Genomic DNA, 14,379 nt, shown 5'->3' on the forward strand with positions numbered 1-14,379 from the left:
GATTCTGAACGCGTCTCTCACATAGACTGACAAGGGAGTATACTTTAAAGGCTTGCGCACTCAACTGTTTGCGAAATGGAGCTTTGTGCTCGAGTATCCTACCTCTCTCATTCGGCAGAAATCCAAATATTTCAATATTTGCGATGTAACGTATCTGAATGCTAAACTATTATTTATTATGTAAATGATAGGCTTTGTACTTCAGTCGTGTTCCAACGGTGACACGGAGGAGGGTGCGCTGATGTTTGGCTCACTGTATTTTATTTTGATAAAGTACCAACTGTGATGTCAAGTTAGCAATGCTGGAACTGATGTGTTTTGTGTGTGAGTGTGTGTGTGTGTGCGCGCGTGCTCTGCCGCGATCACTTCAACTGTTTCCTTATACCAGCAGAATCAACTTTAAACACTTATCATCTTATTAATAATCACTGTATAAAGGTCTGCTTTTATTTGTGTACACTCACAATGAAAACAAAACAGATTTTATATATATAACATGTAATAATATTTAGTATTTTCACATCTAGATGGGAAAAATAGTAATTTGCACTACTGTCTGTTCAAAATAAATGAAAAGAAACTGAGCATAGTAGATTCCCCCCACCACCCCCACCACCCTCCCCCTTTGTACCGAAATCGTATCGAACCGTGACCCCCGAACTGAGGTACGTACCGAACCGTGACATCTATCTACCGTGCCACCCCTACTAATTAGCTAATTGCTAACTTCTGCAGACTACACACACACACACACACACAGGGAGGTGCACAGACACGTTGAGGGCCAAGAACTCAAGTGGAAAAAAGGGCACTTATATTTATGTATTTTATTTTTTTTTTTTCTAAACAAAATATTTAATATATTAACACAACTCTAGCTTACTTACCCATTTATTTTAATTCCCTCACACTCTAGCCTACTACCCTCGTCTGTTTGCTTCTGTAGATTTCTTCTAAATTAACCAAAACAAGCTATCTGCATAAGAAGTGATAGCAAAGATTTATATTGTTAGAAAATATTTATATTTTGAATAAATGCTGTTCTTTTAAACTTTTTATTCATCAAAGAATCCTGAAAAAAGTATCACCGTTTCCAAAAAAAAAAAAAAAAAAAATTTTTATATATATATTTGGCAGCACAACTGTTGCCAACATTGATAATTCTAATAATAAATCAGCATATTAGAATGATTTCTGAAGGATCATGTGACACTTTAGACTGGAGTAATGCCTGATGGAAATTCAGCTTTGCATCACAGAAATAAATTATATATTAAAGTATATTAAAATAGAAACCCATTATTTTAAATTGTAATAATATTTCACAATATGACTATTTTTTCTGTATTTTTTTATCAATTAAATGCAGCCTTGATGACCATAAGAAACTTCTGTCAAGAAGTCTGTCATATTTACCCGAAGATCCAGTTGTCAGATCTAAATTCTCACAGCAGTGGTATATGCTTGTCAGTCCTGTATTTGACTCCTTAATATAAGTTTGATTGGATTTGTGTCAAACGTGACTTTTGAGACATTTTGTAATGTCATTGAAGGAATAGTTCACCCATAAATGAACATTTCTTTCATCATTTACTCATGCTCAAGTTGTTCCAAACATATATGAGTGTTTTTTTGTTTTTGTTTTTTTTTTCTGTTGAACACAAGAGAAGATATTTTGAAGAACCAAACAGTAGCCACTGACATTTTTTTATTCCATATGATGGAAGTCAATGGATAAGTTAACTGTTTGGTTACCAACATTCATCAAGATTTCGTCTTTGGTGTTTAGCCGAAGAAATAAACTCAGTAATACTTTATTTTAAGGACCAATTCTCACTATTAACTAGCTGCTTATGAGCATGCATATTACTAGAATATTGGATGTTTATTAGTACTTATAAAGCACATATTAATGCCTTATTAATCGGCTGACAGTAATAACTGTAGCAGAATTTGCAAAGGAGTTGGATTGGAAGTTGATATACAAACGATTAGGACACTAATATGTTGCATAGGTATCAACATGTAATATTCACTCTCACTTAGATCATCCAAAGACGAATTGATAGAGACCAGACATGGTATGAGTTAAAGTGATATTAACAAGTGATTTATCATAAGCATGCATAAAACAGTATACGATACACAGAAACATATACAAGAACAGTAGTAATATACACAATGACCTGAATGATATGTGTGTTCATTCAAAGAAAGGTTTTTCTATGAATTAATTAGAGAAGAGTCCATTTTTATGGCATAATGTCTTTCCTATAGAAAAAGGTAGTAAGAGTTGCTGCTTGCATTCCTTTCAGCAATAAAACTAGTGTTATCTGATGGTTTGCCATGGCACCAAGGGGGGCCTGGGAGGCATCCACAGACATAGGGGCACCCAGTATGTGTATTGGGTGAGGGGTCTGTGATTATTTGTTAATCTAATAACTAATTGATTTGTTAAATCAAATGAAAAATTGGGTGTCTGATTGGTCCAGATGCTACACCTTATTTTTTCAGAATAATTCCTCTTTGCCACTCTGATCTCCTTTTCCAGTGTGTATTTGGCCTGTTTTACAAGACTTTTGTCCCCCTTCCTGTAAGCATCTTCTTTGGCCTGACGGAGCTGTCTGAATTTTGCAGTGAACCACGGTTTGTCGTTGTTGTAGGTTAAATGAGTCCTGGTAGGAATGCACATATCTTCACAGAAACTGATATAAGTCTCTGTGAGCTCATCCAGATCGGTGGCAGCAGCTTCAAAAACACTCTAATCAGTGAGAAATAAGTAATGTCCTATATGGCCTATTTATAAAACGGTTAGTTCCATTCCTCGATTCTGATTGGTCGGCAGCTGTGTTTTATTCACTACACAGCACGGCTATGACTGCTTCACCTAACCGTTCTGTGTATCACTGAGCAACACCCTTAGCAACATAAACAATCAATAGCATTCAAAACTGTTTCATGTTTTATGTATTTCGGCAGAATTAACTGTCTGTTATTTATTTAATGAAGCATGAGTGACCCCTGCTGGCATTATGTTGCATCTTTCATCTTTAATTTTGAGACCCTGCCCGTCTAAATAAACGCTTGCAATGCGTTGATATGTGTGCGGGGCGCGTCTGAGTGAAGTTTCCGAAGTGAGGAGGAAATATTACTGAATTTATTAGTTTTCTGTTTGAGGTATGATTCTGTGTGTCCATCAGTTTACACTGTAATTTCGCTTGCAAACTCGCACTGTGCCACGAATCGGTCTGTTTTAAAATCAAAAGATGGAAAACTGAAGTTTGAAGCCACCATAGTTTTCTCAAGCTGCGAGATAAGCAGATGTATGTGTGTGAGAAAATATCATATATGGTGTTTAAAAAATAAATGACACAGCGGACGATAAGAGCTCCTATTCTCTGTTTTTATTTAAGCTCCATTAGATGAGAGGCAGGTTCGAACATTCTCTTGCTGTTTACTGTTGCTGTCAGCATTTAACGAACTTGCTTCAAAAAAGTAACATTTTAATACATAAATTTCGGGTTTTAATATTTTTTATTGTGTGGTAACCGTTTTATAAAAGCAATAAGGTACTCGAGGCCGCGCTGTATCTTTCACGGCGTTGTTAGGCACGACGCGATTCATTCACGATACAGCGCGGCCTCTCGTACCTTATTGCTTATATGTCCTATAGTAAAGTGAGTTTTTCTTTCTGTTCTTTGTCATCAGTGCTAGGTCAGGTTCACATGTGTCCAGCTCTGTGTCTGTGAAGAGTGACCGTTCAAAAGATGATGGACTGAACTTCAGTGAGAAAAAAACATCATCTGCCAAAAGGTATTTCATGCATTTTACATCACAGTGATGTTAACTAATCTCTTCACTGTGGTGTATGTTACAGAACTTGACTAAATACAAGAATAAATAAAAAAACACAATGTCTGCTTTACTCTTTAATGATCTCAATCTGGAGCTTCTTTCCAATAATACAATTACACAGGCAGCCAAGGAGACATAAATTCACCATGGAAAATGGATCATGCAGCCAAACATGAAAATGTCCTTCCATCTATCTAACTGCCAGTTGCAACACTAATCATTTTCACAGGCCCGGATTAACACAGTGTAGTGCCCTTTAAAGTGCCCCCCCCCCTCCCCCCTCCCCCTTATTTCTTGACTTTGTGCATGCAAAATAATTACCGTATTGTCCCGAATATAAGTCGACCCTGATTATAAGACGACCCCCCTTTTTCCAGATGTACCTTTTGGAAAAAGGCTTTTTGAAAACCAAATCTTGTTTTGTTGTTTTGTTTTTCTTTGTAAAATTGCATATTTTTCCTATTTTAATTTTTGTTTTGAAAGTATGGTAAATACTGGTAAAATGTACCAACATACAACGACATTGAAAAATATACACTTTTTGATATACCATTGAAATAACAGGTAGCCCATCTGAATTATATAAGATTTAGGCTATCCATCTCATAGTAGCCTACCAAAAATTTTTAACAGTAGAAGTGAAATCTTATTGTAGTCTTCATATCTGGGTACTGTCTTATATTTTAAAATCACTTACAGAGGAAGTTTGGTCCCATCAGGCTAACATGACAGTCACGACTCCTGTAAGCTTTTCTTTTTCTTTTGTTTTCATTCGCGATCTTTACAACGCACATTACATTACATATTTCATGGCACACTCGTTATATGTGTTTTTGGCGCCACCTATTGTTGTGGGTGTATTACTGACATGTCAAAGTCTAGACCCTGAATATAAGACGACCGCATTTTTTCAGATGTATTTCCAAGAGAAAAACATCGTCTTATATTCGGGTCAATACGGTAATTAAATCCTCAAAATCTATTCCCTTGACTAGTTCGGATTCAATAGCCAGTAGGGAGAGTGCAGACAGCTGCTTCTGTCTCATGGTTGTCCTGAGTTCATTCTTTACTCTTTTAAGTTGAGAAAAGGATCTCTCGCCCTCACAGTTGGCAACGGGCAGGGTTAAGAATAGTCTGAGTGCAACGAATACACTTGGGAAAGTAGTCTGTAACCCATTTTTTTTTTTTGTAGAATTTGCAGCATATCCTCTGGTGAACGATTTTTCTCTGAAGAAGTTCATCTCCAAAGTCTTTGTCCAGGTCATCTGGATATGTGGATGAGAGCGCACCATCACAGTCTGTATCGGTATCAAACAAAACCCCAAATAGTCCATTCAAGTCCCTGTATGCATCAATGCGTTTAGCAAGACAGGACAGCAACCTGTGATCACATTATATGTTTCCACCTTAAATCGCTGACTTCCATTTAGGATCGCGTCATTCTCCGTGGACTCATCTGCAAATATTTTTCTTTTTCTCCCCCGCGGTGTCTCGTGTTGTTAGAATTGAGTCACACACTTCATGTCCCGAGATGACTTTTCGAACTGAGAAAATTGCAGAGATTCCAGCAATTGCTGTGCAGTATCTAAGTTTATGTCACTCTTTTGCACTTGTGGCTTTGAACCTACTCAGCACAGTATCCCATAAATTTGCCATTATTGATGTCTCCAGTTTGTCAAGTTTATGACACTGCAGCCTCACACTGTTTGCGTCATTCTTCTCCTCTGCATCTGTTGCGAACCTTCCCAAGGCCTCTCTTATTGAACTGTAGTTTTCTCTCAAAGCTTTGGTGGAGTCAGCTCTACAACTCCATCTAGTATTTAACAGTGGTTTAAGAGTACAGCTGATCTTCATATCCTTGTGGTTAAATATCCGACTCCAACAGTGAGGGGATGCGGCACAAAACACATACAGTGACTGAAGTAGATCAAAGAAATCACTTGCATCTTTACAGCTGTTGTCAATGCTGTTTACACCAACAAGCAGAGGTGGGTAGTAACGAGTTACATTTACTTGAGTACATTTTTTGGGTAACTAATACTTTTAGAGTATATTTAAAAATGGGTACTTTTACTCTTACTCAAGTAAATTTTTTGTGAAAAAACTGTACTTTTACTTCGTTACTGTGGGCGACGCTCCTCTCGTTACTTTATCTTAATGCAATACAAGTTAAAAATCCTTCAATTTATTCCAAGTGCGCCGTCTACTTTTTTTCTGGGCAATGAGCGATGCCAGTTCGCGAATGATTCATTCTTTTGAGTCGATTCTGTTCGAAGGCTTGATCAAACCAAACCAGTTGGCAGACCAGTGAATCGGTTCGCGAATCAGTTTGAATGATTCGTTCAGTTCCCTGCCGCACGCGCTGAGTCGTCTGAAGTGGCTCTCACTCAGAGTTGTAACATCAAGAGCGTTGAAGACGTGGCTCTGGATCAACAGTCAGTTGAAAGCAAATCTGCAAAGGCTATGGTTTGATAGCTATGAAGATCTTTATTAGATGAACACCGCGTGTGCTGTCGGTTCCACAGGTATAGATTCGATTACAGTGCACGATACCACTATGACATTACCAGTTTGTTGTACATGTACCTTACACATTAAATAGCCTACAATGTATAATTTATTCATTAAATAAGCTGTCACAGAGTATGAAATGAGCACACGCCAAACCCGCGTTAGTTCCAACTTAAACCAGCTAAGGATCAGCTTAAATCAGCTCAAACCAGCATCCCATGCTTCAAAACATACCTTACCAGCATATGCTGTTTTTTTTCATCAGGGAACAGTTTTGCTGCTTAATATTTTTTGGAACCTGTGACATTTTGTTCAGGATTATTTTATGAATAGAAAGCTAAAAAAGAACAGCACTGATAATAAATCAGGCTGATAAAAATTCTGATTTGCATCACTGAAATAAATTACATTAAAAAAAAAACATTAAAAGAACGGCAAATTTTGAACGGCAGTGTGTGTGTGTGTGTGTGTGTATATAAAAATGTATCTAAATATCTATATATCTAAATAAAAATATACTATATTCAGTATATGATCCAAAGTAACTAGTAACTAACTACTTGAGTAGTTTTTTTATCCAATACTTTTTTACTCTTACGCAAGTAACTATTCAGACTATTACTTTTACTTTTACTTGAGTAAATATTTCTTCAAGTACTTTTACTTTTACTTGAGTACAGTTTTTGGGTACTCTACCCACCTCTGCCAACAAGATTAAGCGAATGTCCAGCACAAGGCACATAATGAATCAGAGGATTTATTTTTTTCAGATGTGCCTGAAGACCGTTATATTTACCAGCCATGTTACTGGCATTGTCGTAACTTTGTCCCCGGCAATTTGACAAGTCTAACCCCAGATCATGAACCATTTTTATCACGCATTCAGTGAGACTTGCTCTAGTGTGGCTGTGAATAGGCTCAAAACCAATGAATCTCTCCACCACTTTCCCTTCCTTGCTGACAAATATAAAAATGAATGTCACCTGGTCAACGTGCGACAAATCAGGGGTTGAGTCTACGATGACTGAGAAATACTTAGCATGCTGAAGTACCTCTGCAATTCTTTTCTTTACTTTCTCGCCCATTAAGCAAATGAACTCACAAACAGTCGATGACAGGTATGATGTTGTCCCTCGTCCCTTTTGACCATACTTTTCTTAGTGTTCTCTTAAAAATGGATCAAACTTTGCAGTAATTTCCAGCAATTCGAGGTAATTGCCATTACCTGATGAGCACAAATGTTCGTCATCGCCTCTGAATGGTAGGCCTCTCTCACTCAAGAATTTAATTACAGCCACAATGCGTCTCAATACCTCCTTCCAATATTTGCCCTCAGCACCCCTCTGCCACCTGAGCGAAGCATCCACTGTGCCCACATTCTTCGATCTGTGCAGTAAAGTCAGCATGCTGTGCCTATGGTTTGCACTCTTCTTATGGTCCGAAATTCGCTCAGGATAATTGCCTAATTGCCATTTGCAACACTAACTGTAATAGTGTTTTGCTCTTTGTGTCATTAGTGTAAGATCAGGATCACGAGTGTCAAGCTCTCTGTCTGTGAAGAGTGACCGTTCAAAAGGAGACGGACCAAACTTCAATGAGAATACATCATGTAACAAAAGGTATTTCAGTTTCTCAAAGCATCTTTCATTGATCCATTGTTTAAATATTTTTTAAATGAAGCCAAATCTATCATCATGTGTAACATGGAGGATTATATGTAAGATTTAATTCTGAAAGATTTGCTGAAATATGTATCTTTTATTGTACTGCAATATCATTAGAACCTGTAACAAAAGGTATTTCATGTGTTTTGCATTACAGCAATGATAACTAATCACTGTGGTGTATGTAATAAAACTTAAGACTAAATACAAAAATACTCACAGAACCCAGTGTTATTTTAAACTGCTATAATCTTTAATGAACATGGTCGTTTAATTACTTGGGTAGCTACTAGCGTTCATACATTGCCTGGAAATACAGAACAGGCAAAGCACATATTGTTTTTATACTGGGGCTATTATGACTAAAGTACTTGTTAGCTAATTTTTTTTTTTTTTTTTTGTGTGTGTGTGTGTGTGTCATTAGTGAAAGATCTGACTCACATGTACACAGATACGTTTTATTTATTTATTTTTATTATTATTATTATGAAGTAGTAACTAGTAACTGAGCCAATAGTATGGATTAAAAAAAATCCACCTTTATTTTGCTACCAGGGATCAGTTTGAAAAATCAGACTCAAACTACAAGAATTACCGCAACCACAAGAATATCAGAGAAAATCTCCTCTGGATCTTCAAGGCAAGTAAAAATTCATAAATGCTTAAGCTTAATTAATTACTTAATTAATTAAAAGACTAATAGCTTATTGATCAAACTATATTTAATTTTTATTTTTTTAAGTACTTAGGTAATATATTTATGTATTTTACTTAAAGTGTCATGAAACCCCCCTGTTTCAGCAATGGTCTTTCACACCTTAGATCTGAGAAATACTCAAGAAATGGGCGTGTAAAAATGTGGAAAAGTGGGAGTGTAGAGGGTGGGAAGAGGAGAGAAAACAACTAATAAAACACAGACCTACAACACACTCATTATACAGACAAATGAATATTAAAATATATTTTAAACAAAGAGAATAAAGACATAGTTACTTTTTGTTTACTCTTCTTTGGATTTTCGGTCTATATCATTGTTTGCTTTGTATCACAATAATCTGTTGTGTCATCACATTGATGATCAGACGTACTGCTGTATCAGTTCCCTTATTTGTGCATATTTAATTTGAAGAAGACATGATATGTGTGCGAACATGGTGCTGGCTCATGTTTGGAGCTTGAGAGAATATGAAATAAAGTGGGTACGGAAAGTATTCAGACCTCCTTAAATTTTTCACTCTTTGTTATATTGCAGCCATTTGCTAAAATCACTTAAGTTATTTTTTTTTCTTCATTAATGTACACAGAGCACCCCATATTGACAGAAAAACACAGAATTGCTGACATTTTTGCAGATTTATTAAAAAAGAAAAACTGAAATATCACATGGTCCTAAGTATTCAGACCCTTTGCTGTGACACTCATATATTTAACTCAGGTGCTGTCCATTTCTTCTGATCATCCTTGAGATGGTTCTACACCTTCATTTGAGTCCAGCTGTGTTTGATTATACTGATTGGACTTGATTAGGAAAGCCACACACCTGTCTATATAAGACCTTACAGCTCACAGTGCATGTCAGAGCAAATGAGAATCATGAGGTCAAAGGAACTGCCTGAAGAGCTCAGAGACACTTAAGGTTCCTAAGAGCACAGTGGCCTCCATAATCCTTAAATGGAAGACGTTTGGGACGACCAGAACCCTTCCTAGAGCTGGCCGTCCGGCCAAACTGAGCTATCGGGGGAGAAGAGCCTTGGTGAGAGAGGTAAAGAAGAACCCAAAGATCACTGTGGCTGAGCTCCAGAGATGCAGTCGGGAGATGGGAGAAAGTTGTAGAAAGTCAACCATCACTGCAGCCCTCCACCAGTCGGGGCTTTATGGCAGAGTGGCCCGACGGAAGCCTCTCCTCAGTGCAAGACACATGAAATGGTGAGAAATAAGATTCTCTGGTCTGATGAGACCAAGATAGAACTTTTTGGCCTTAATTCTAAGCGGTATGTGTGGAGAAAACCAGGCACTGCTCATCACCTGTCCAATACAGTCCCAACAGTGAAGCATGGTGGTGGCAGCATCATGCTGTGGGGGTGTTTTTCAGCTGCAGGGACAGGACGACTGGTTGCAATCGAGGGAAAGATGAATGCGGCCAAGTACAGGGATGTCCTGGACGAAAACCTTCTCCAGAGTGCTCAGGACCTCAGACTGGGCCGAAGGTTTACCTTCCAACAAGACAATGACCCTAAGCACACAGCTAAAATAACGAAGGAGTGGCTTCACAACAACTCCGTGACTGTTCTTGAATGGCCCAGCCAGAGCCCTGACTTAAACCCAATTGAGCATCTCTGGAGAGACCTAAAAATGTTCCTAAAAATGTTTACCATCCAACCTGACAGAACTGGAGAGGATCTGCAAGGAGGAATGGCAGAGGATCCCCAAATCCAGGTGTGAAAAACTTGTTGCATCTTTCCCAGAAAGACTCATGGCTGTATTAGGGTGCTTCTACTAAATACTGAGCAAAGGGTCTGAATACTTAGGACCATGTGATATTTCAGTTTTTCTTTTTTAATAAATCTGCAAAAATGTCAACAATTCTGTGTTTTTCTGTCAATATGGGGTGCTGTGTGTATATTAATGAGAAAAAAAAAAAAACTTAAATGATTTTAGCAAATGGCCGCAATATAATAAAGAGTGAAAATTTAAGGGGTCTGAATACTTTCCGTACCCACTGTATACTCACAAAAACTGGAAACACATTTGCTCCGGTCCGGATATGAACTATGATCCACGCAGCGAGTGTTGTTAACCCTGAAAGACCCAAATTTAGAAAAAAAAAAAACCTGTGAAAAAATTATTTCACCATTTATATGTTGTTGTGGGAGGCCTCTAATGCAGAAATAAATTAGCTTTAACATTTTTGATAGTTTAGTACATTTTTAGTGAAATGTTGTAATATTACAACTTTGGACCTTTGGGGCAGCAGAATTTCAGTGATTTTACTAACTGTCTGAACAAATCTAAAGATCTAAGGGTTCATTTGCAGGGAATATGGCTTATGTAGCCCCATAATGGCAGCCTATATATCCATACACAAATAATTACACAATAATAATAATTAGTTCAATCAGTTTAGTTAATAAGTTCAATCAAAACTGTTTACTGGTATTTATAATGTCTAGCTCTGTTCATACACTCTAAAAAAAAAAGGTGCTAAATAGCACTAAAAGTGGTTCTTTGGCTCATAATCACAGGGGAACCACTTTTAGTGCTATTTAGCACCGATCTTTAAAGGTGCTATATAGAACCATAAGAGGTGCCATATACTGTAGCACTTTATTGCAGTGGCTTATCATAGGGAAACCTCTTTTGGTATTATATGGCACATATTCTTAAAGATAAGAAGCTTTATAGCACATTTGTCAAATTGTGTTACACAGAACCATTAGAGGTGCCATATATTACTACCGTAGATGAGCCAATATGCTTCTAAATTACACTTTTACTTAAGATGAATGATAACTAATCATTTCTTACCAAATTGCAGCTTTAAAGATTCAAATTCCTGTACTAAATGCTTACTGAGAAACAAACTACATCCCACTTTCAAAACCTTTTAATTTATTTATTTCAGCAGCAAATAAAATGAGTGCTGACAAGCCAGGGAATATACATATACAACATCACAATATACGGGGAGTTGTTGTTTTATACATATACAAAATAGTGCAACAAGCTTGAAATATGTAAATTTTTGAAGAAGAGAGTCCTGGTTTACACACACACACACACACACACACACACACACACACACATATACATACTGTAGCCCTATAATCAGGTAACTTTTTCACCTTTTTCGTCTTGGGCCTACATTAGTTCTTTAATTTATTTGGAAAATCTCATCTTTTAAACCTTAATGGTGAGTGAGTGAAATTACTGAAAATACACAACCACTTGCAAACTAAGTACTGCAGTATCTTTCACTCTTTCACTGTCAACAGTGTATTAACATTTTTGTAAGTCCTTCAGGATTTAAAAAATATAAACTACAACTAGACCTGGAAGAGGCTCAGAAATAGAGAATATTGACTTACAGTGACAGGAAGTAGTGTAAATCTGAAATGTTCCGTGTAGGGACACTGTGTAGGGACCATGTTAGTCAGAGCACAGTTCATTCATGGAGCTCTTTTCTAACAAGCTCATGATCTGAATCAGGTGTGTTAAATAAGCGAGACGTACAACATGTGGGGGCAGGTCGGCAGGACTGGAATTGAGAACCGCTGCTTTAGGATACTGGATTCCAAACACAAAATATACACACAGGAGGAGTCCCAGTGCCGTCGAGATGTCCTCGCTCTCCTCTGTGAATAACGGTCCATCCAACGTGAGCACAATGTGGTCATACTGCACGAGATGACCCTCCCTACAGCCTTTAAGCTTCATAGGTGTTGGGATGGGCTGATCTGAGAATGGATCTGGGGGAGAGGGGATAATAGCATTAACCATCTTCTCATTTATTTGCAAGGCAAACCTTAAGAGTTAAATTAATTTTAACTACGATCATACACCTGCTCAAATACTTTTGGCCATGAACTGAAAATGAACAACATTTTCTCTTCAATTTGATAGCATAGATTGTGTAGACCAACAAACAAAAAAAACTAATGTTTGCATTGAAATCATCTGAATAATAAAATGTGCAATAAGTGTAGTGCTTTGATTAGATTGTGTTTCATGCACTGTAGTTAACCGTTCATGGCTCACCTCAACTTCAAACAGCAACCCCGGGTCCTCCTTGAACAGAGCAGGCAAGAGCAGAATATCTGCTTCCAACTGTAGGCCTTTAAACAAAACAACCTCAGTTTAACATAACATGGTTGATGCTTTTACCCAATTATTATTATTTTTTTATATCCATTACTGTGTGTAATAGATAAATGCAGGAAGGAAGACAGGTATGATCTCAGGCAGAGTGGTAGGGTGTCAGTCAGTGGTACAATGAAAATCTAAGCAGTAATGATAGAATTACCTTTTTTCAGTCTGCCATGTTCACAGTCATCAATAATGGACCTGAACTTCACAAAACTTGAAGGACTCGGGGTGTCATTACAGAGAGCTGTGTGAGAATTTGTTGGTCCACATCAACACTGGCGTGGTCTCACAGATCCAAAAGGAGTTTGTTAAAGGGATAGTTCACCCAAAAATGAAAATTAGCCAAATATGTACTCACCCTCAGGTCATCCTAGGCGTGTCTGATATTCCTCTTTCAGATGAACACATTCGGAGTTATATTCAACATTGTCCTGTCTGCTCCAATCTGTATAATTGCAGTGAATGGTGCCCCTGTTTCTGAATCCGAAAAAAAGTACCCATCCATCGCAAAACTACTCCACACGGCTCCGGGGTGTTAATAAAGGACTTCTGAAGCGAAACGATGCGTTAGTTTAAGAAAAATGTCCATTCTTAAAACTTTATAAACCGTTTAGTCCAGCTTCCTGTCTCGACCAGGCGCGGTCCCGACAAGGCGGTTGAGAGTATGACGTAGGCGCCGCGAAATACGCAATGTAAGCTCCGGGGAGAAGCGCACAAAAATCTCAGTCTCCTCTTGCCTTATATCGAAATCCTCCGACATTTTTCACTTGAATTTTCATTTTAATAGTGAGTGACAGGTGTATTGTTTTCCTTTCTCTTCTGTGCTTCCGTGCCTCCCAGGAGCTTACTCTCGCGAGACTTCGCGCTTCAGGAGCTTACTCTCGCGAGACTACGCGCTTCTCCCCGGAGCTTACATTGCGTATTTCGCGGCGCCTACGTCATACTCTCAACCGCCTTGTCGGGACCGCGCCTGGTCGAGACAGGAAGCTGAACTAAACGGTTTATAAAGTTTTAAGAATGGACATTTTTCTTAAACTAACGCATCGTTTCGCTTCAGAAGTCCTTTATTAACATCCCGGAGCCGTGTGGAGTAGTTTTGCGATGGATGGGTACTTTTTTCGGATTCAGAAACAGGGGCACCATTCACTGCAATTATACAGATTGGAGCAGACAGGACAATGTTGAATATAACTCCGAATGTGTTCATCTGAAAGAGGAATATCAGACACGCCTAGGATGACCTGAGGGTGAGTACATCTTTGGCTAATTTTCATTTTTGGGTGAACTATCCCTTTAAGAGGAAGGCAAAGGAGGAAAGATGTATTAAAATATAATCATAACTCATACAATTAAATAAGGAGGCAATTAACACTACTGTACCGAGCATTTTGGCCAGTCTGAAACGCAGGAACTCAGAGGGTCTCCTCTGTGCTATATTTGGACAAAATTCGTCTGATAGCATTTTATCAGCACCATCCTTTCTTTG

General features: G+C 38.0%; 1 long non-coding RNA gene across 1 annotated transcript; it reads right to left on the reverse strand.

Annotated features, from left to right (window-relative positions):
* Positions 1 to 10,756: 10,756 nt before the first annotated feature.
* Positions 10,757 to 13,761, reverse strand: LOC131530524 (uncharacterized). The gene is made up of 3 exons (XR_009268409.1): positions 13,051 to 13,761; positions 12,786 to 12,862; positions 10,757 to 12,496 (listed from the first exon to the last, which is right to left on the reverse strand). It is a non-coding gene; the product is annotated as an uncharacterized LOC131530524 (long non-coding RNA).
* Positions 13,762 to 14,379: the final 618 nt, after the last annotated feature.

This window comes from Onychostoma macrolepis, chromosome 22 (genome assembly GCF_012432095.1).
Source record: "Onychostoma macrolepis isolate SWU-2019 chromosome 22, ASM1243209v1, whole genome shotgun sequence".
Lineage (NCBI taxonomy): Eukaryota > Metazoa > Chordata > Actinopteri > Cypriniformes > Cyprinidae > Onychostoma > Onychostoma macrolepis.